The sequence below is a fragment of the Oncorhynchus gorbuscha genome, unplaced genomic scaffold, assembly GCF_021184085.1.
Source record: "Oncorhynchus gorbuscha isolate QuinsamMale2020 ecotype Even-year unplaced genomic scaffold, OgorEven_v1.0 Un_scaffold_1724, whole genome shotgun sequence".
NCBI classification, from domain to species: Eukaryota; Metazoa; Chordata; class Actinopteri; order Salmoniformes; family Salmonidae; genus Oncorhynchus; species Oncorhynchus gorbuscha.
In genome coordinates, this window is record NW_025746418.1 from 79844 (window position 1) to 100755 (window position 20912).

At 46.1% G+C, this 20912-nt stretch overlaps 1 pseudogene; it reads left to right on the forward strand.

Annotated features, from left to right (window-relative positions):
* Positions 1 to 8961: 8961 nt before the first annotated feature.
* Positions 8962 to 19363, forward strand: LOC124023926 (annotated as a pseudogene).
* Positions 19364 to 20912: the final 1549 nt, after the last annotated feature.

Sequence of the window (20912 nt, forward strand, 5' to 3'; positions counted from 1 at the left end):
TCAGGTTGCTCCCTCAACAGTACACCTGTAGTAGTCAGGTGACCTCCCTCAACAGTACACCTGTAGTAGTCAGGTGACCTCCCTCAACAGTACACCTGTAGTAGTCAGGTGACCTCCCTCAACAGTACACCTGTAGTAGTCAGGTGACCTCCCTCAACAGTACACCTGTAGTAGTCAGGTTGCTCCCTCAACAGTACACCTGTAGTAGTCAGGTTGCTCCCTCAACAGTACACCTGTAGTAGTCAGGTTGCTCCCTCAACAGTACACCTGTAGTAGTCAGGTGATCTCCCTCAACAGTACACCTGTAGTAGTCAGGTGACCTCCCTCAACAATACACCTGTAGTAGTCAGGTGACTCCCTCAACAATACACCTGTCAACTCCCTCAACAATACACCTGTAGTAGTCAGGTGACCTCCCTCAACAATACACCTGTAGTAGTCAGGTGACCTCCCTCAACAGTACACCTGTAGTAGTCAGGTTGCTCCCTCAACAGTACACCTGTAGTAGTCAGGTTGCTCCCTCAACAGTACACCTGTAGTAGTCAGGTTGCTCCCTCAACAGTACACCTGTAGTAGTCGGGTTGCTCCCTCAACAGTACACCTGTAGTAGTCAGGTGATCTCCCTCAACAGTACACCTGTAGTAGTCAGGTGACCTCCTCAACAGTACACCTGTAGTAGTCAGCTCCTCAACAGTGACCTGTAGTAGTCAGGTTGCTCCCAACAGTACACCTGTAGTAGTCAGGTGACCTCCCTCAACAGTACACCTGTAGTAGTCAGGTGACCTCCCTCAACAGTACACCTGTAGTAGTCACTCCCTCAACTGCAGTAGTCAGGTTGACTCCCTCAACAGTCACCTGCACAATACACCTGTAGTAGTCAGGTGATCTCCTCAACAGTACACCTGTAGTAGTCAGGTGACCTCCCTCAACAGTACACCTGTAGTAGTCAGGTTGCTCCCTCAACAGTACACCTGTAGTAGTCAGGTTGCTCCCTCAACAGTACACCTGTAGTAGTCAGGTGACCTCCCTCAACAGTACACCTGTAGTAGTCAGGTGACCTCCTCAACAGTACACCTGTAGTAGTCAGGTTGCTCCTCAACAGTACACCTGTAGTAGTCAGGTTGCTCCCTCAACAGTACACCTGTAGTAGTCAGGTTGCTCCCTCACAGTACACCTGTAGTAGTCAGGTGACCTCCCTCAGGTGAGTCAGGTTGCTCCCTCAACAGTACACCTGTAGTAGTCAGGTGACCTCCCTCAACAGTACACCTGTAGTAGTCAGGTTGCTCCTCAACAGTACACCTGTAGTAGTCAGGTTGCTCCTCAACAGTACACCTGTAGTAGTCAGGTTGCTCCCTCAACAGTACACCTGTAGTAGTCAGGTGAGTCTTGTTCCCTCAACAGTACACCTGTAGTAGTCAGGTGATCTCCCTCAACAGTACACCTGTAGTAGTCAGGTGACCTCCCTCAACAATACACCTGTAGTAGTCAGGTGATCTCCCTCAACAGTACACCTGTAGTAGTCAGGTTGCTCCCTCAACAGTACACCTGTAGTAGTCAGGTTGCTCCCTCAACAGTACACCTGTAGTAGTCAGGTGATCTCCCTCAACAGTACACCTGTAGTAGTCAGGTGACCTCCCTCAACAATACACCTGTAGTAGTCAGGTGTTCTCCCTCAACAGTACACCTGTAGTAGTCAGGTGACCTCCCTCAACAATACACCTGTAGTAGTCAGGTTGCTCCCTCAACAGTACACCTGTAGTAGTCAGGTGACCTCCCTCAACAATACACCTGTAGTAGTCAGGTGACCTCCTCAACAGTACACCTGTAGTAGTCAGGTGACCTCCCTCAACAATACACCTGTAGTAGTCCGGTGACCTCCCTCAACAGTACACCTGTAGTAGTCAGGTGATCTCCTCAACAGTACACCTGTAGTAGTCAGGTGACCTCCCTCAACAATACACCTGTAGTAGTCAGGTGACCTCCCTCAACAGTACACCTGTAGTAGTCAGGTGACCTCCTCAACAGTACACCTGTAGTAGTCAGGTGACCTCCTCAACAGTACACCTGTAGTAGTCAGGTGACCTCCCTCAACAGTACACCTGTAGTAGTCAGGTGACCTCCCTCAACAGTACACCTGTAGTAGTCAGGTGACCTCCCTCAACAGTACACCTGTAGTAGTCAGGTTGCAACAGTACACCTGTAGTAGTCAGGTGACCTCCCTCAACAGTACACCTGTAGTAGTCAGGTTGCTCCTCAACAGTACACCTGTAGTAGTCAGGTTGCTCCCTCAACAGTACACCTGTAGTAGTCAGGTTGCTCCCTCAACAGTACACCTGTAGTAGTCAGGTTGCTCCCTCAACAGTACACCTGTAGTAGTCAGGTTGTTCCCTCAACAGTACACCTGTAGTAGTCAGGTGACCTCCTCAACAGTACACCTGTAGTAGTCAGGTGACCTCCTCAACAGTACACCTGTAGTAGTCAGGTTGCTCCCTCAACAGTACACCTGTAGTAGTCAGGTGACCTCCCTCAACAGTACACCTGTAGTAGTCAGGTGACCTCCCTCAACAGTACACCTGTAGTAGTCAGGTTGCTCCCTCAACAGTACACCTGTAGTAGTCAGGTGACCTCCCTCAACAGTACACCTGTAGTAGTCAGGTGATCTCCTCAACAGTACACCTGTAGTAGTCAGGTTGCTCCCTCAACAGTACACCTGTAGTAGTCAGGTGACCTCCCTCAACAGTACACCTGTAGTAGTCAGGTGACCTCCCTCAACAGTACACCTGTAGTAGTCAGGTTGCTCCCTCAACAGTACACCTGTAGTAGTCAGGTGACCTCCCTCAACAGTACACCTGTAGTAGTCAGGTGACCTCCCTCAACAGTACACCTGTAGTAGTCAGGTGACCTCCCTCAACAGTACACCTGTAGTAGTAAAGGTTGCTCCCTCAACAGTACACCTGTAGTAGTCAGGTTGCTCCCTCAACATTACACCTGTAGTAGTCAGGTTGCTCCCTCAACAGTACACCTGTAGTAGTCAGGTGACCTCCTCAACAGTACACCTGTAGTAGTCAGGTGACTCCCTCAACAGTACACCTGTAGTAGTCAGGTGACCTCCCTCAACAGTACACCTGTAGTAGTAGGTTGCTCCCTCAACAGTACACCTGTAGTAGTCAGGTTGCTCCCTCAACAGTACACCTGTAGTAGTCAACATTACACCTGTGACAGGTGACCTCCCTCAACAGTACACCTGTAGTAGTCAGGTTGCTCCTCAACAGTACACCTGTAGTAGTCAGGTGACCTCCCTCAACAGTACACCTGTAGTAGTCAGGTGACCTCCCTCAACAGTACACCTGTAGTAGTCAGGTTGCTCCCTCAACAGTACACCTGTAGTAGTCAGGTGACCTCCCTCAACAGTACACCTGTAGTAGTCAGGTGACCTCCCTCAACAGTACACCTGTAGTAGTCAGGTTGCTCCCTCAACAGTACACCTGTAGCAGTCAGGTGACCTCCCTCAACAGTACACCTGTAGTAGTCAGGTTGCTCCCTCAACAGTACACCTGTAGTAGTCAGGTGACCTCCCTCAACAGTACACCTGTAGTAGTCAGGTTGCTCCCTCAACAGTACACCTGTAGTAGTCAGGTTGCTCCTCAGTAGTCAGGTTGCTCCCTCAACAGTACACCTGTAGTAGTCAGGTTGCTCCCTCAACAGTACACCTGTAGTAGTCAGGTGACCTCCCTCAACAGTACACCTGTAGTAGTCAGGTGACCTCCCTCAACAGTACACCTGTAGTAGTCAGGTGACCTCCCTCAACAGTACACCTGTAGTAGTCAGGTGACCTCCCTCAACAGTACACCTGTAGTAGTTTGATGACTTTCCCTCAACAGTACACCTGTAGTAGTTTGATGACTTTCCCTCAACAGGACACCTGTAGTAGTTTGACTGAGACTTTCCCTCAACAGTACACCTGTAGTAGTTTGACTGAGACTTTCCCTCAACAGGACACCTGTAGTAGTTTGATGACTTTCCCTCAACAGGACACCTGTAGTAGTTTGATGACTTTCCCTCAACAGGACACCTGTAGTAGTTTGATGACTTTCCCTCAACAGGACACATGTAGTAGTTTGATGACGTTCCCTCAACAGGACACCTGTAGTAGTCAGGTGACCTCCCTCAACAGTACACCTGTAGTAGTTTGATGACTTTCCCTCAACAGTACACCTGTAGTAGTTTGATGACTTTCCCTCAACAGGACACCTGTAGTAGTTTGACTGAGACTTTCCCTCAACAGTACACCTGTAGTAGTTTGACTGAGACTTTTCCTCAACAGGACACCTGTAGTAGTTTGACTGAGACTTTCCCTCAACAGGACACCTGTAGTAGTTTGATGACTTTCCCTCAACAGGACACCTGTAGTAGTTTGATGAGACTTTCCCTCAACAGGACACCTGTAGTAGTTTGACTGAGACTTTCCCTCAACAGTACACCTGTAGTAGTTTGACTGAGACTTTTCCTCAACAGGACACCTGTAGTAGTTTGACTGAGACTTTCCCTCAACAGTACACCTGTAGTAGTTTGACTGAGACTTTCCCTCAACAGGACACCTGTAGTAGTTTGATGACTTTCCCTCAACAGGACACCTGTAGTAGTTTGACTGAGACTTTCCCTCGACAGTACACCTGTAGTAGTTTGACTGAGACTTTTCCTCAACAGGACACCTGTAGTAGTTTGACTGAGACTTTCCCTCAACAGGACACCTGTAGTAGTTTGATGACTTTCCCTCAACAGGACACCTGTAGTAGTTTGACTGAGACTTTCCCTCAACAGGACACCTGTAGTAGTTTGACTGAGACTTTCCCTCAACAGGACACCTGTAGTAGTTTGACTGAGACTTTCCCTCGACAGTACACCTGTAGTAGTTTGACTGAGACTTTCCCTCAACAGGACACCTGTAGTAGTTTGACTGAGACGTTCCCTCAACAGGACACCTGTAGTAGTTTGATTGAACAAGGGACATGTTGACACCTGTTTTCTGGTTTAAATCTATCACAAATGTTGTAAATCTTTAGTGAGCATAATGTTTGGAGATCAGACGCATTAGGTTATTTATGAAAGCATGCATGAAGAAATCATATTTATTCGGTTTATTCTGATACTGAATACGTTTTTTATCCATTGAGATTACAGCAATAATTCTACCTATAATGGTAAGCCAATATAAAAACTCAACATCTCAAGGGACAAGAGAGACAAGTCTATTTGAATATTCTTGCTGCCCCTACAAATGTTGTATTTTTTAAATTTTTTTAATCTAACAATTGATATGCAGTAAACAAAATACTGTTATCAAAACACTCACTTTCTGTGAAGTGTTGGCAGAACAAAAAAAGGCCTTGCCCTTTAAGGTGACGTATGTACCAGAACGAGGCAGCGATTGGTCCAAACCTGATTCCGGTTGAGGGCAGCCGTCCAACTCAGGACTGAGGGGGAAAAACAGGGACGAAGAACTGTCAGTTTCCCGAAAAAAAAAGACAGCATTTCAATCAGGTTTGGTAAGCGGTTTGTCTTCATTTTGTTCTAAATAATCTCGATGTATGTGTTGGAGCGCTGCAGGTATGAGGATATTGCTTGATTATAACCTGTATCTCACCGTTTGTTATGATAACGCAAGTTGGCTGACGTTACTAGCAACATGCCTTGGTTTCCAAGATGGCTGTTTTTATGAAAATACCTCTGCGGGCCTTTTAGCTAACGTTAATCGTTTCCGAATTTCTCAGAATATTAAGTCCCTGTGCTTTCCAAACAGTTATTAAAAATGAAATGCATTATTTCTGAATATTAAGCAAGGGTCCGCTGCGAGCTACAGGATGAATGGTTGCCTGCACTCGAAAGACTCAGCTAACTACCATTAGCTAGCTAACTTTGGTGTTTATTGTGACAGTAGTTTTGTCTTATGGTGGAAGTTACTAAGTCGTTGGGTGTCTTGCCAACACTCACCAGTTTACATTATCTATGGAGGTAGTTGACTCAAGCTTAGTTTGTTTGCCCTTGTAAGATATGTGATCAATTTCATTTTGATAATTGACAAAGACCTATAAATTAATCAATTTGGGAATCATGGACATCTCCAAGTTGAAATATCTTAATATTTAGTCGATGTTTAAGTCTCATTTTCAGTATACAGTAGGGTACACACACCATAACTCAGGTTGTGAAAAATTCCTTTGCACCCTGGTGTCACATGCCTGTCTGCTGCTGTCATGGTTTTGTAGCTTTCACACTCTCTCCTACTAACGTTAGCAATATAAGGAGAGTTGGCGAATGTGGTGAACTAAACTGCACCTGGCCGTGCTGCTGCTCTAGTGTTCACCGGACGTGCTACCTGTCCCAGACACGCTACCTGTCCCAGACACGCTACCTGTCCCAGACACGCTACCTGTCCCAGACACGCTACCTGTCCCAGACACGCTACCTGTCCCAGACACGCTACCTGTCCCAGACACGCTACCTGTCCCAGACACGCTACCTGTCCCAGACACGCTACCTGTCCCAGACACGCTACCTGTCCCAGACACGCTGTTTTCAACTCTCTAGAGACAGCAGGAGCTGTAGAGATACTCTTAATGATCGGCTATGAAAAGCCAACTGACATTTACACCTGAGGTGCTGACTTGTTGCACCCGCGACAACTACTGTGATTATTATTTGACCATGCTGGTCATTTGTGAACATTTGAACATCTTGGCCATGTTCTGTTATAATCTTCACCCGGCACAGCCAGAAGAGGACTGGCCACCCCTCATAGCCTGGTTCTAATATATGTTTCTTCCTAGGTTTGGACCTTTTCTAGGGAGTTTTTGGGAGCTGTTTGGGGTTTTAGGCGGGGTTTCTGTACAGCACTTTGAGATATCAGCTGATGTAAGAAGGGCTTTATAAATACATTTGATTCTGATTGCCACATAATGCATTGCATTATTGAATGCGAGTGAGTTTAGTCCGTTGGTTCAGCGGTGTGGTCCACGACTATCCTGAGATTTTGAGTTGCTATGATACAATGGAGCTTTGTGTCAAGTCTTTCTCTTTCACTCTGTGGAAAATAAATAAATATGGGTTGTATTGACAATGGTGTTTGTTCTTCACTGGTTGCCCTTTTCTTGTGGCAACAGGTCACAAATCTTGCTACTGTGGTATTTCACCCAATAGATATGGGAGTTTAGCCATCCTCACTCTCCCCTCTCTTACTCTCTCTCTCAAAACGCCCACTCTTGCTCTAAACCAATCATGTTTTGTCCTCTCTACCCACTTTTCACCCACTTGTTAAGTTTCTCTCCCTCCTTCACTCTGTTTATTATTATGCTCTCTTTTTATCTCTACACCCTCACGTTCTCTTCTCCTCACTGTCCTCTGTTTCTACTTCTCTATCAAACACTACCCCCTTTCTCCTGCTACACCAGCTTTTCTCTCTCCCTCCCTCTCTGTTTATAAAACACTACCCCCTCTCTCCTGCTACACCAGCTTTTCTCTCTCCCTCCCTCTCTGTTTATAAAACACTACCCCCTTTCTCCTGCTACACCAGCTTTTCTCTCTCCCTCCCTCTCTGTTTATAAAACACTACCCCCTCTCTCCTGCTACACCTGCTTTTCTCTCTGTTTATAAAACACTAGCCCCTCTCTCCTGCTACACCAGCTTTTCTCTCTCTCTCTGTTTATAAAACACTACCCCCTCTCTCCTGCTACACCAGCTTTTCTCTCTCTCTCTGTTTATAAAACACTACCCCCTCTCTCCTGCTACACCTGCTTTTCTCTCTTCCTCTCTCTCTGTTTATAAAACACTACCCCCTCTCTCCTGCTACACCTGCTTTTCTCTCTCCCTCTCTCTCTGTTTATAAAACACTACCCCCTTTCTCCTGCTACACCTGCTTTTCTCTCTCTCTCTGTTTATAAACCACTACCCCCTCTCTCCTGCTACACCTGCTTTTCTCTCTGTTTATAAAACACTAGCCCCTCTCTCCTGCTACACCTGCTTTTCTCTCTCTCTCTGTTTATAAAACACTACCCCCTCTCTCCTGCTACACCTGCTTTTCTCTCTCTCTCTGTTTATAAAACACTACCCCTCTCTCGTGCTACACCTGCTTTTCTCTCTCTCTCTGTTTATAAAACACTACCCCTCTCTCCTGCTACACCTGATTTTCTCTCTCTCTCTGTTTATAAAACACTACCCCTCTCTCCTGCTACACCTGCTTTTCTCTCTCTCTCTCTGTTTATAAAACACTACCCCCTCTCCTGCTACACCTGCTTCTCTCTCTCCTCTCTGTTTATAAAACACTACCCCCTCTCTCCTGCTACACCTGCTTTTCTCTCTCTCTCTGTTTATAAAACACTACCCCTCTCTCCTGCTACACCTGCTTTTCTCTCTCTCTCTGTTTATAAAACACTACCCCCTCTCTCCTGCTGCACCTGCTTTTCTCTCTCTCTCTGTTTATAAAACACTACCCCCTCTCCTGCTACACCTGCTTCTCTCTCTCCCTCTCTGTTTATAAAACACTACCCCCTCTCTTCTGCTACACCTGCTTCTCTCTCTCCTCTCTGTTTATAAAACACTACCCCCTCTCTCCTGCTACACCTGCTTTTCTCTCTCTCTCTGTTTATAAAACACTACCCCCTCTCTCCTGCTACACCTGCTTTTCTCTCTCTCCTCTCTGTTTATAAAACACTACCCCCTCTCTCCTGCTACACCTGTCTCCCTGTGTTTATGTGTTTTGCTCTGTTTTTATCTCTGTCTGTTTATGTGTCCCCAGGTCAACAGGTTGTGAGTCTGATGGCATCTGGCATAAAACAGTACCCCCTCTCTCCTCTGACCTGTCTCTCTGTCTGTTTATAGAAACATAACATCCAACAGCTGTTGAAGGACTGCATCTCTCCTGCTATGTCTCCCTGTACCTCTCTGTGTTTTATCTCTGTCTGACCCATGGCCCCCTCAGAGGTTGTGAGTGTGAGAAGGTGAGTCTGAGGAGGGCGGGAGTCTGATGTGTGTGAGCTGATATTTGTAAACAAAGACAAGTAACATCTCAAAGCTGTTGAAGGAAAGTCCAAACTATTCTGCTCCCATGGTATACAGTAATACAACCATTATATTCTACTCAGTTCCCACTGGAGAAGGGTATACAGTAATAGAGCTCTCATGTCTGTGTTCCCTGACTAGAAGTAATACAGTAATAGAGCCATCTCAAAGTGGACAGAAAAGTCCAAACCACTAGAAGGCTATACAGTAATACAACTCTATTATATTCTACTCTCTGTGTCCCCACTAGAAGGGTATACAGTAATAGAGCTCTACTCTCTGTGTTCCCACTAGAAGGCTATACAGTAATAGAGCTCTACTCTCTGTGTTCCCACTAGAAGGCTATACAGTAATAGAGCTCTACTCTCTGTGTCCCCACTAGAAGGCTATACAGTAATAGAGCTCTACTCTACTCTGTTCTCTACTAAGCAGGTAAATACTGATATATTCTATACTGTTCTACAACTACACTGCATTGGGAAAGGATTCCGATCTCATTGTTACATTACAGCCTCATTCTAATATGGATTACATATCAATCTACACACACTTCCCCGTAATGACCAAAACAGGTCTTTACATTTATTTATTTTTTGCAAATGTATAATAAACAGAAACCTTATTTTTTATTTAACCTTTATTTAACCAGGCAAGTCAGTTAAGAACAAATTCTTATTTACAATGACTGCCTAGGAACAGTCAGCTCGGGGGTTTGAACTTGCAATCTCCCGGTTACTAGTCCAACACTCTAACCACTAGGCTACCCTGCCACCTCTACACTCTAACCACTAGGCTACCCTGCCACCTCTACACTCTAACCACTAGGCTACCCTGCCACCTCTACACTCTAACCACTAGGCTACCCTGCCACCTCTACACTCTAACCACTAGGCTACCCTGCCACCTCTACACTCTAACCACTAGGCTACCCTGCCACCTCTACACTCTAACCACTAGGCTACCCTGCCACCTCTACACTCTAACCACTAGGCTACCCTGCCACCTCTACACTCTAACCACTAGGCTACCCTGCCACCTCTACACTCTAACCACTAGGCTACCCTGCCACCTCTACACTCTAACCACTAGGCTACCCTGCAGCCCCATTTACATAAGTATTCAGACCCTTTACTATGAGACTTTAAATTGAGCTCCGGTGCATCCCGTTTCCATTGATCATCCTTGAGATGTTTCTACAACTTGATTGGAGTAAATGTAGTTAAATTTAAATTGATTGGACATGATTTAGAAAGGCGCACACCTGTCAATATAAAGTCCCACAGTGGACAGCGCATGTCAGAGCAAAAACCAAGTCATGAGTTTGAAGTAATTGTCCATAGAGCTCAGAGACAGGATTGTGTCGAGGCACAAAAGGTACCAAAACATGTCTGCCGCATTGAAGGTCCCCAAGGACACAGTGGCCTCCATCATTATTAAATGGAAGAAGTTTGGAACCACCAAGACTCTTCCTAGAGATGGCCGCCTGGCCAAAAGGAGCAATCTGGGGGGAAGGGCCTTGGTCGGGGAGGTGACCTAGAACCCAATGATCACTCTGACAGAGCTCCAGAGTTCCTCTGTGGAGATGGTTGTCCTTCTAGAAGGTTCTCCCATCTCTGCAGCACTCTACCAATCAGGCCTTTATGGTAAAGTGGCCAGATGGAAGCCACTCCTCAGTGAAAGGCACATGACAGCCCGCTTGGAATTTGCCAAAAGGCTCCTAAAGGACTTGAGAAACAAGATTCTCTGGTCTGATGAAACCAAGATTGAACTCTTTCGCCTGAATGCCAAGTGTCACGTCTGGAGGAAACCTTGTTTACTTTGTCTACATACTCATCTCATATGTATATACTGTACTCGATACCATCTACTGTATGCTGCTCTGTACCATCAGTCATTCATATATCCTTATGTACATATTATTTATCCCCTTACACTGTGTATAAGACAGTCGTTTTGGAATTGTTAGTTAGATTACTCGTTGGTTATCACTGCATTGTCGGAACTAGAAGCACAAGCATTTCGCTACACTCGCATTAACATCTGCTAACCATGTGTATGTGACAAATACAATTTTATTTGATACGGTGAAGCATGGTGGTGGCAGCATCATGCTGTGGGGATGTTTTTCGGCTGCAGTGACTGGGAGACTAGTCAGGATCGAGGGGAAAGCTGACCGGAGCAAAGTACAGAGATCCTTGATGAAAACCTGCTCCAGAGCGCTTAGGACCTCAGACTGAGGCAAAGGTTCACCTTCTAACAGGACAACGACCCTAAGCACATAGCTAAGACAACGCAGGAGTGTCTTCGGGACAAGTCTCTGAGTGTCCTTGAGTGGCCCAGTCAGAGCCAAGACTTGAACACGGTTTAACATCTCTGGAGAGACCTGAAGATGAGCTGTGCAGCGACACTTCCCATCCAACCTGACAGAGCTTGAGAGGATCTGCAGAGTCATGGAGTCTGAATACTTTCTGAATGCACTGTATCAGGGCTTTACACTGGCCTTTTTTTACAAGGAGCCTAAGTTGGAAAGATGTTGGTGCGCAAACACAAGGACATTTAGGAGCACACTGAACCATTTGGGAGGTAATAAGAGTTCTAGAATCCTTCATTGTGTGCAGGTGCTCCTAAATAAGGGAGGGAGAGATGCTGCTCTTGTTTTTCACAAATGTGGAGCTTTACGTCTGTAGCTTGTTGTTGGCCAATCAGAAGTCATCAAAGAGCCAATAGACTATGGTCATAGAGCCTCGCTCTGTGTGAGGCAAAAGATAGGAGATATTTACTCAACGGAAGACTGAATTAAAATGACAGAATTAGAAGTGAAAGGTGGGCTACAACGACCAGGAGCCAACAGGCAGGCTGCTACTTCATATTCTGAATGGAGTTGTTGTTGTTTGTAAATGTAGGATGAGAAAGGTCACGCAGCCTCAGTTAGCCTAGCTAGCTAAACTAGCTTCTCCCGGGTTTGACGCAGTCGACGGGGTACAATATAATCCTAGTCGATGATAAATTAACCAGCTATGGCAAACAATTGGTCTACTATAGCTCAGGTCAGCTTGGTTTTTATGCTGTCTCTCGTTCCTCCCACCCCCCGGCTAATAAAGAAGCATTTTAAAAAATTGATTTAACTGTTGCCTCCTTCAGTCTGATCGGACCGGCTCTGGATCCGACCAGGTCTATAGGGAGCGTGTCTAGTTGTTAGGGGGGGGGGAGCGGACCTCCTTATTATTCTCTATGTATATTGGGTCTGGGTGGGTAAAGCCCCAGGTTAATTATGGAACCGTGAAGATCTCTGTTCTATTCTCCTATAACTGACCCCCCCCCACCAGGAGGAGGATAAGCAGATCCTACAGCAGCAGAAGATCTCTGTTCTATTCTCCTATAACTGACCCCCCCCCTCACAAGGAGGAGGCTAAGCAGATCCTACAGCAGCAGAAGATCTGTTCTATTCTACTATAACTGACCCCCTCCTCACCAGGAGGAGGCTAAGCAGATCCTATAACTGAACCCCCTCCCTCACCAGGAGGAGGCTAAGCAGATCCTATAACTGAACCCCCCCCTCCCTCACCAGGGGAGGCTAAGCAGATCCTACAGCAGCAGAAGTCCAACTCTCGCTCCGACTCCCGTGAGGATGAGGTGTCTCCTCCCATGAATCCCGTGGTGAAGGGGCGGCGGCGGCGCGGTGCCATCAGCGCCGAGGTCTACACAGAGGAAGACGCCGCCTCCTACGTCAGAAAGGTCAGGGGGGGTCAGCCCTCAGCCAATCACGCATCGCTACAGGTGCACCTGACCCTACAGTTATTACTACCAACTTCTTCTAGGCTACTTCCTGATCATCCACCCTTTTCCACAAGTGTCACCTTGCACATTACCCATCATGCATTTAAAAGCATAGGATTGGGGGTAAAGCATTGGCTTTACCATGGTAAAGTCCAATTGCAGATAAAGTGTAGGAGTGTACACTTCTGGAGAAGGGTGGAGAATCGGGCCTCGGCCACTACTTCAATCTGATCAATAATAACCTTAACGACTGAAGGCAGTTTGCTTTGTGATCAATGAAGCCGTTCCTTTCTGCCTCCTGCAGGTTATTCCTAAAGACTACAAAACGATGGCCGCCCTGGCTAAAGCCATCGAGAAGAACGTGCTGTTTGCTCACCTGGACGACAACGAGAGAAGGTACGAACTGTGTTCGCGGGTTGTTGTGTGCTAAACCATTAGTGTTCTCCTGGTGCTGTGCAATGAAAGCAGTATGTGATGTTGATCCTGTCACCGTGTCGACCACCTCCCTCCGCTCTTCACAGCGACATCTTTGACGCCATGTTTTCTGTTACCTACATCACCGGGAGACGGTCATTCAGCAAGGTACGACATTTGACCTTTTTTTTTACACTTTGGCGTGAAGTCAATCTCCTGGTTGTCGTTCCAACATGATGACATGACCATCATTACTGCTGGGTCAGAGTGTGTCTCACAGCTGTTGTTTTCCACCAGGTGACGAGGAGACAACTTCTCGTCGTTGACCAGGGAGAGATGGATGTACGTCCCTGTTTTCTGTCTGTTATGTACAGTAGGGAAGACAGACTACCTGTCTATGGTCTATATAGTGGTACATCTGTTTGTTAAAAATACATTATATTTTAAGACAAAATACTGACAGAAGTTCATACTGTAGGGAAAGCTATTTCCATCTGTGAGGTTGTTGTTCTCTCTCCCTCCCTCTCACCTCTCTCCCTCCTCTCACAGGTGTATGTGAACAATGAGTGGGTGACCAATATTGGGGAGGGGGGCAGCTTTGGCGAGCTAGCCCTGATCTATGGGACCCCCAGGGCCGCCACGGTCCGAGCCAAGAGCAACGTCAAACTGTGGGGCATCGACAGGGACAGTTACAGGAGGATACTCATGGTGAGACTGACTGGCTGGCTGACTGGCTGGCTGACTGGCTGGTTGGCTGGCTGGCTGGCTGGCTGGCAGATTGAGTTAATTCAGCTCTATGTAGATATATGATAATTCTACAATGTTATGAGGTGTTATTTTCCCGGCAACAACATTATTGGGAGACATTGATTTTAACAAATCAGCTCCATATAGTTTACTGAGCCTCCACACGGTGTCAGTTCAGCATCTCTAACAATGGTAGCAATACCAGATGTCTGGGGCTAAAGCTGAACACAGTTAGTACACATTTGGCTGTTATTATGGGACTTAACATGCTCTCTCTGTGTGTCTCTGTGTGTCTCTGTGTGTCTCTGTGTGTCTCTTGCTCTCTCTGTGTCTCTCGCTCTTGCTCTCTGTCTCTCGCTCCCTCTGTCTTTCAGGGAAGCACTTTGAGAAAGCGTAAGATGTATGAGGAATTCCTCAGCAAGGTGTCCATTTTAGGTGAGGACCTACACATTCTACACATGACGACTCCGACCAACAAGCTGTTCAAACAGTTGGAGAACAGTCTAACAACATGCTACCTACCTATTTACCTACCTACCTATTTACCTACCTACCTATTTACCTACCTACCTATTTGCCTTCCTACCTATTTACCTTCCTACCTATTTACCTATTTACCTATTTACCTTCCTACCTATTTACCTTCCTACCTATTTACCTTCCTACCTATTTACCTTCCTACCTATTTACCTTCCTACCTATTTACCTTCCTACCTATTTACCTTTTACCTACCTATTTACCTTCCTACCTTTACCTTCCTACCTACCTATTTACCTTCCTACCTATTTACCTTCCTACCTACCTACCTACCTATTTACCTACCTACCTATTTACCTTCCTACCTATTTACCTTTACCTACCTATTTACCTTCCTACCTATTTACCTTCCTACCTATTTACCTACCTATTTACCTTCCTACCTATTTACCTATTTACCTATTTACCTTCCTACCTATTTACCTTCCTACCTATTTACCTTCCTACCTATTTACCTTCCTACCTATTTACCTATTTACCTACCTACCTATTTTCCTACCTCCTTCCTACCTTTTACCTTCCTTACCTATTTACCTACCTACCTATTTACCTTCCTACCTATTTACCTACCTACCTATTTACCTTCCTACCTATTTACCTACCTACCTATTTACCTACCTACCTATTTACCTACCTACCTATTTACCTTCCTACCTTTTACCTACCTATTTACCTTCCTACCTATTTACCTTCCTACCTATTTACCTTCCTACCTATTTACCTACCTACCTGTTTACCTACCTATTTACCTACCTACCTATTTTCCTACCTACCTACCCTATTTACCTACCTACCTTTGCCTTTACCTACCCACCCATTTACCTGCCTGCCTTTGCCTTCCCACCTACCTCCTACCTATTTACCTACCTTTACCTTCCTACCTATTTACCTACCTATTTACCTACCTTTACCTACCTATTTACCTACCTACCTATTTACCTTCCTACCTATTTACCTACCTGTTTACCTGCCTTCCTACCTATTTACCTTCCTACCTATTTACCTTCCTACCTATTTACTACCTATTTACCTACCTACCTATTTACCTACCCTACCTATTTACCTTCCCTACCTACCTATTTACCTTCCTACCTATTTACCTATTTACCTTCCTACCTATTTTACCTACCTATTTACCTATTTACCTACCTACCTATTTACCTACCTATTTACCTACCTACCTACCTTTTACCTTCCTACCTATTTACCTACCTACCTATTTACCTTCCTACCTATTTACCTTCCTACCTATTTACCTTCCTACCTATTTACCTACCTTCCTATTTACCTACCTTTACCCCTACCTATTTACCTTCCTACCTATTTACCTTCCTACCTATTTACCTTCCTACCTATTTACCTTCCTATTTACCTACCTATTTACCTTCCTACCTATTTACCTTCCTACCTATTTACCTTCCCTATTTACCTTCCTACCTATTTACCTTCCTACCTATTTACCTTCCTACCTATTTACCTTCCTACCTATTTACCTTCCTACCTATTTACCTTTACCTACCTACCTTTACCTTCCTACCTATTTACCTTCCTACCTATTTACCTTCCTACCTATTTACCTTTTACCTTCCTACCTATTTACCTTCCTACCTATTTACCTTCCTACCTATTTACCTACCTACCTATTTACCTACCTACCTATTTACCTACCTACCTTTACCTTTACCTTCCTACCTTCCTACCTATTTACCTACCTACCTTTTACCTTCCTACCTATTTACCTTCCTACCTATTTACCTTCCTACCTATTTACCTTCCTACCTTTACCTACCTTTTACCTTCCTACCTATTTACCTACCTATTTACCTTCCTACCTATTTACCTTCCTACCTATTTACCTTCCTACCTATTTACCTTCCTACCTATTTACCTTCCTACCTATTTACCTTCCTACCTATTTACCTACCTACCTATTTACCTACCTACCTTTACCTACCTTTTACCTACCTACCTACCTATTTACCTACCTACCTATTTACCTTCCTACCTATTTACCTTCCTACCTATTTACCTTCCTACCTATTTACCTTCCTACCTATTTACCTTCCTATTTACCTTCCTACCTACCTTCCTACCTTTACCTTCCTACCTATTTACCTTCCTATTTACCTTCCTACCTATTTACCTTCCTACCTATTTACCTTCCTACCTATTTACCTTCCTACCTATTTACCTACCTTACCTACCTATTTACCTACCTATTTACCTTTCTACCTATTTGCCTTTCTACCTATTTACCTACCTATTTACCTACCTACCTATTTACCTTCCTACCTATTTACCTATTTACCTTCCTACCTACCTTCCCTATTTACCTATTTACCTACCTACCTATTTTTGCCTACCTTTTACCTTCCTACCTGTTTACCTTCCTACCTATTTACCTGCCTTTACCTTCCCTACCTATTTACCTATTTACCTTCCTTTACCTTTTACCTGTATTTACCTTCCTACCTATTTACCTACCCCTGCCTATTTACCTACCTATTTACCTACCTTACCTACCTACCTATTTACCTACCTACCTGTTTACCTACCCACTTTACCTACCTACCTATTTACCTACCTGCCTGTTTACCTGCCTGCCTGTTTACCTGCCTACCTATTTAAACTACCTATTTACCTAACTACCTATTTAACCCTATTTACCTACCTACCTATTTACCTACCTACCTATTTACCTAACTGCCTATTTACCTTTACCTACCTATTTACCTACCTACCTATTTACCTGTTTACCTACCTATTTACCTACCTACCTATTTACCTACCTATAGGTGGGTATGTATGGATTCGAGTCGCTACAAACAAACTCAGCCTGTGATCTTTCCTGTCATTCCCCTCTGCTGTGGTGATGTGTGGCGCCTCCCTGTGGCCAGTGTGTGTATCAACATCTGCCAACTGCAAATTCCCTAGACAAGTGGGAGAGTCTGACTTTAGTATGTGGTCCTCTACAGAGTCTCTAGACAAGTGGGAGAGGCTGACTTTAGTATGTGGTCCTCTACCTAGTCTCTAGACAAGTGGGAGAGGCTGACTTTAGTATGTGGTCCTCTACAGTAACAAGTGGGAGAGGCTGGTCCTCTACAGAGTCTCTGAACAAGTGGGAGAGTCTCTAGCTGACTTTAGTATGTGGTCCTCTACAGAGTCTCTGGACAAGTGGGAGAGGCTGATGTGGTCCTTTCTCTGAACAAGTGGGAGAGGCTGACTTTAGTCCTCTACAGAGTCTCTGGACAAGTGGGAGAGGCTGACTTTAGTATGTGGTCCTCTACAGAGTCTCTGGACAAGTGGGAGAGGCTTACGGTCTCTGGACAAGCTGATTCTCTGGAGAACGTTCAGTTTGAAGACGGACAGAAGATCGTGGTTCAGGGTGAACCTGGAGATGAGTTCTTCATCATCCTGGAGGTAGGATTATCTCTGCAATATGCTGGCTGTCTTTTGGGATTTGATTTAACCTTTTATTTAACTAGGCAAGTCGGTTAAGAACAAATTCTTACTTACAATGATGGCCTACCCCGGCCAAACCCGGACGACGCTGGGCCGATTTTGCGCCGCCCTATGGGACTCCCAACCACGGCCAGTTGTGATGCAGCCTGGACTGGAACCAGGGTCTGTAGTGACTCCTCTAGTACTGAGATGCAGGGCCTTAGACCACTGTGATACAGCCTGGAATAGAACCAGGGACTGTAGTGACTCCTCTAGAACTGAGAACCAGGGACTGTAGTGACTCCTCTAGAACTGAGAACCAGGGACTGTAGTGACTCCTGAGAACCAGGACTAGAAGAACTGAGAACCAGGGACTGTGAGAACCAGTGACTCCTCTAGAACTGAGAACCAGGGACTGTAGTGACTCTAGAACTGAGATGCAGGGCCTTAGACCACTGTCTGTCTGTCTGTCTGTCTGTCTGTCTGTCTGTCTGTCTGTCTGTCTGTCTGTCTGTCTGTCTGTCTGTCTGTCTGTCTGTCTGTCTGTCTGTCTGTCTGTCTGTCTGTCTGTCTGTCTGTCTGTCTGTCTGTCTCAGGAAACAGCATCAACAAGGTATCACCATCTTTTCACCTCAACATCAGGCTGTGTTGTGCCCTTTCACCCTCACAGGTCATTCTGGGTTATGTGCTTTTTGTCCCTGAGTTTTCCTCTTCCTGTGTCTGTTCAGGGTTCAGCGGTGCTCAGAGACGGTCAGAGAATGAAGAGTTTGTGGAGGTGGGCAGACTGGGGCCCTCCGACTATTTTTGGTGAGTGGACTGACTGGACAACCTCAGTAGTGGAGATCTGCTAGCCTGGTCCCCAGATCAGTGATCTCCGATAGCCTGGTCCCAGATCAGGTGTCTCCTCCGATAGCCCTGATTGTAAAGGTGTGGAGCTGGGTGTGTGGGGGTGGAGCTGGGTGTGTGGTGGTGGAGCTGGGTGTGTGGGGTGGAGCTGGGTGTGTGGGGTTGGAGCTGGGTGTGTGGGGGTGGAGCTGGGTGTGTGGGGGGTGGGTGTGGGGGTGGAGCTGGGTGTGGGGGTGGGCTGGGTGTGGGGGTGGAGCTGGGTGTGGGGGGTGGAGCTGGGTGTGGGGGGTGGAGCTGATCATTGTTCCTTTTCTTCCTCTCTTCTGTTCCAGTGTTGTTGTTTCTAATAGTTGTCCTCTTCTCCGTCTGTCCCAGGTGAGATCGCCCTGTTGATGAACCGTCCCCGTGCTGCGACCGTGGTCTCCCGCGGCCCTCTGAAGTGTGTGAAGCTGGACCGCCCGCGGTTGAACGCGTTCTGGGGCCCTGCTCAGACATCCTGAGAGGAACATTCAGCAGTACAACAGCTTCGTCTCTCTCTCCGTCTGAGTCCCTCCGTTTCTCTCTCTCTCTGTCCCTCCATTATTCTGCTAAACCAGCCGCCCTCCTTCGCCCCCCCCAGCTCCTCCTCCTTGCCCCCGGCTCCTCCCTCCTTTTTGCCCCCTCGGCTCCTCCCTCCTTCCTTTGCCCCCGGCTCCTCCCTCCTTTGGACTAGAGACACCATGAGTCTGTCCTGGTTAGGATCACAAGACCTTGTAATGTCTGGACTAGAGACACCATGAGTCTGTCCTGGTTAGGATCCACAAGACCTTGTAATGTCTGGACTAGAGACACCATGAGTCTGTCCTGGTTAGGATCCACAAGACCTTGTAATGTCTGGACTAGAGACACCATGAGTCTGTCCTAGTTAGGATCCACAAGACCTTGTAATGTCTGGACTAGAGACACTGTCTGGACTAGAGACACTGTCTGGACTAGAGACACTGTCTGGACTAGAGACACTGTCTGGACTAGAGACACTGTCTGGACTAGGGCACTGTCTGGACTAGAGACACTGTCTGGACTAGAGACACCATGAGGTTGCTCACAATGGACCATGATGTCCATGATGTCACAAGAAATGTTCCTTTGTGACTTGTAAGGAAAGAAGGCTTGAATTGGAACCAGTGAATATTCGACATTAAGGATATTGTGTCGTGACATTAAGGATATTGTGTCGTGACATTAAGGATATTGTCGTGACATTAAGGATATTGTGTCGTGACATTAAGGATATTGTGTCGTGACATTAAGGATATTGTGTCGTGACATTAAGGATATTGTGTCGTGACATTAAGGATATTGTGTCGTGACATTAAGGATATTGTGTCGTGACATTAAGGATATTGATATCGTGACATTAAGGATATTGTGTCGTGACATTAAGGATATTGTGTCGTGACATTAAGGAGGATATTAATGTCGTGACATTAAGGATAAAATTGTGTCGTGACATTTTCTAATGTCTGGGATAAGTGTAAAGTGACTTGGGAAAGTGGCAGGAGATAATCTTCAGAAAATGTTGTTTTGAATAGATCTCCACCAAAGGCTGATCGGTGTTCTTATACTTCTTATAGTTGTTTTCTGGAATGTTCTTTGAGGGTACTTAGAAGCTGTGGTTTTTACCATGATGTTGAGGGAGGGTGTCCCAGGTCCAGGGTGTGGCTGCTCTCTCCCTATTGGCTGTGGATTTTACACCATGATGTTGTACGGGAGGGTGTCCCAGGTCCAGGGGTGTGACATCTCTCCCTATTGGCAGTGGTTTTACACCATGATGTTGAGGAGGGGTGTCCCAGGTCAGGGAGTGTGGCTGCTCTCTCCCTATTGGCTGTGGTTTTACACCATGAGGTTGATGTTGAGGGAGGGTGTCCCAGGTCAGGGTGTGGCTGCTCTCTCCCTATTGGCTGTGGTTTACACCATGATGTTGAGGAGGTGTCCCAGGTCCCAGGGTGTGGCTGCTCTCTCCTATTGGCTGCCGTTTTACCATGATGTTGAGGAGGGTGTCCCAGGTCCAGGGGTGTGGCTGCTCTCTCCCTATTGGCTGTGGTTTTTACACCAT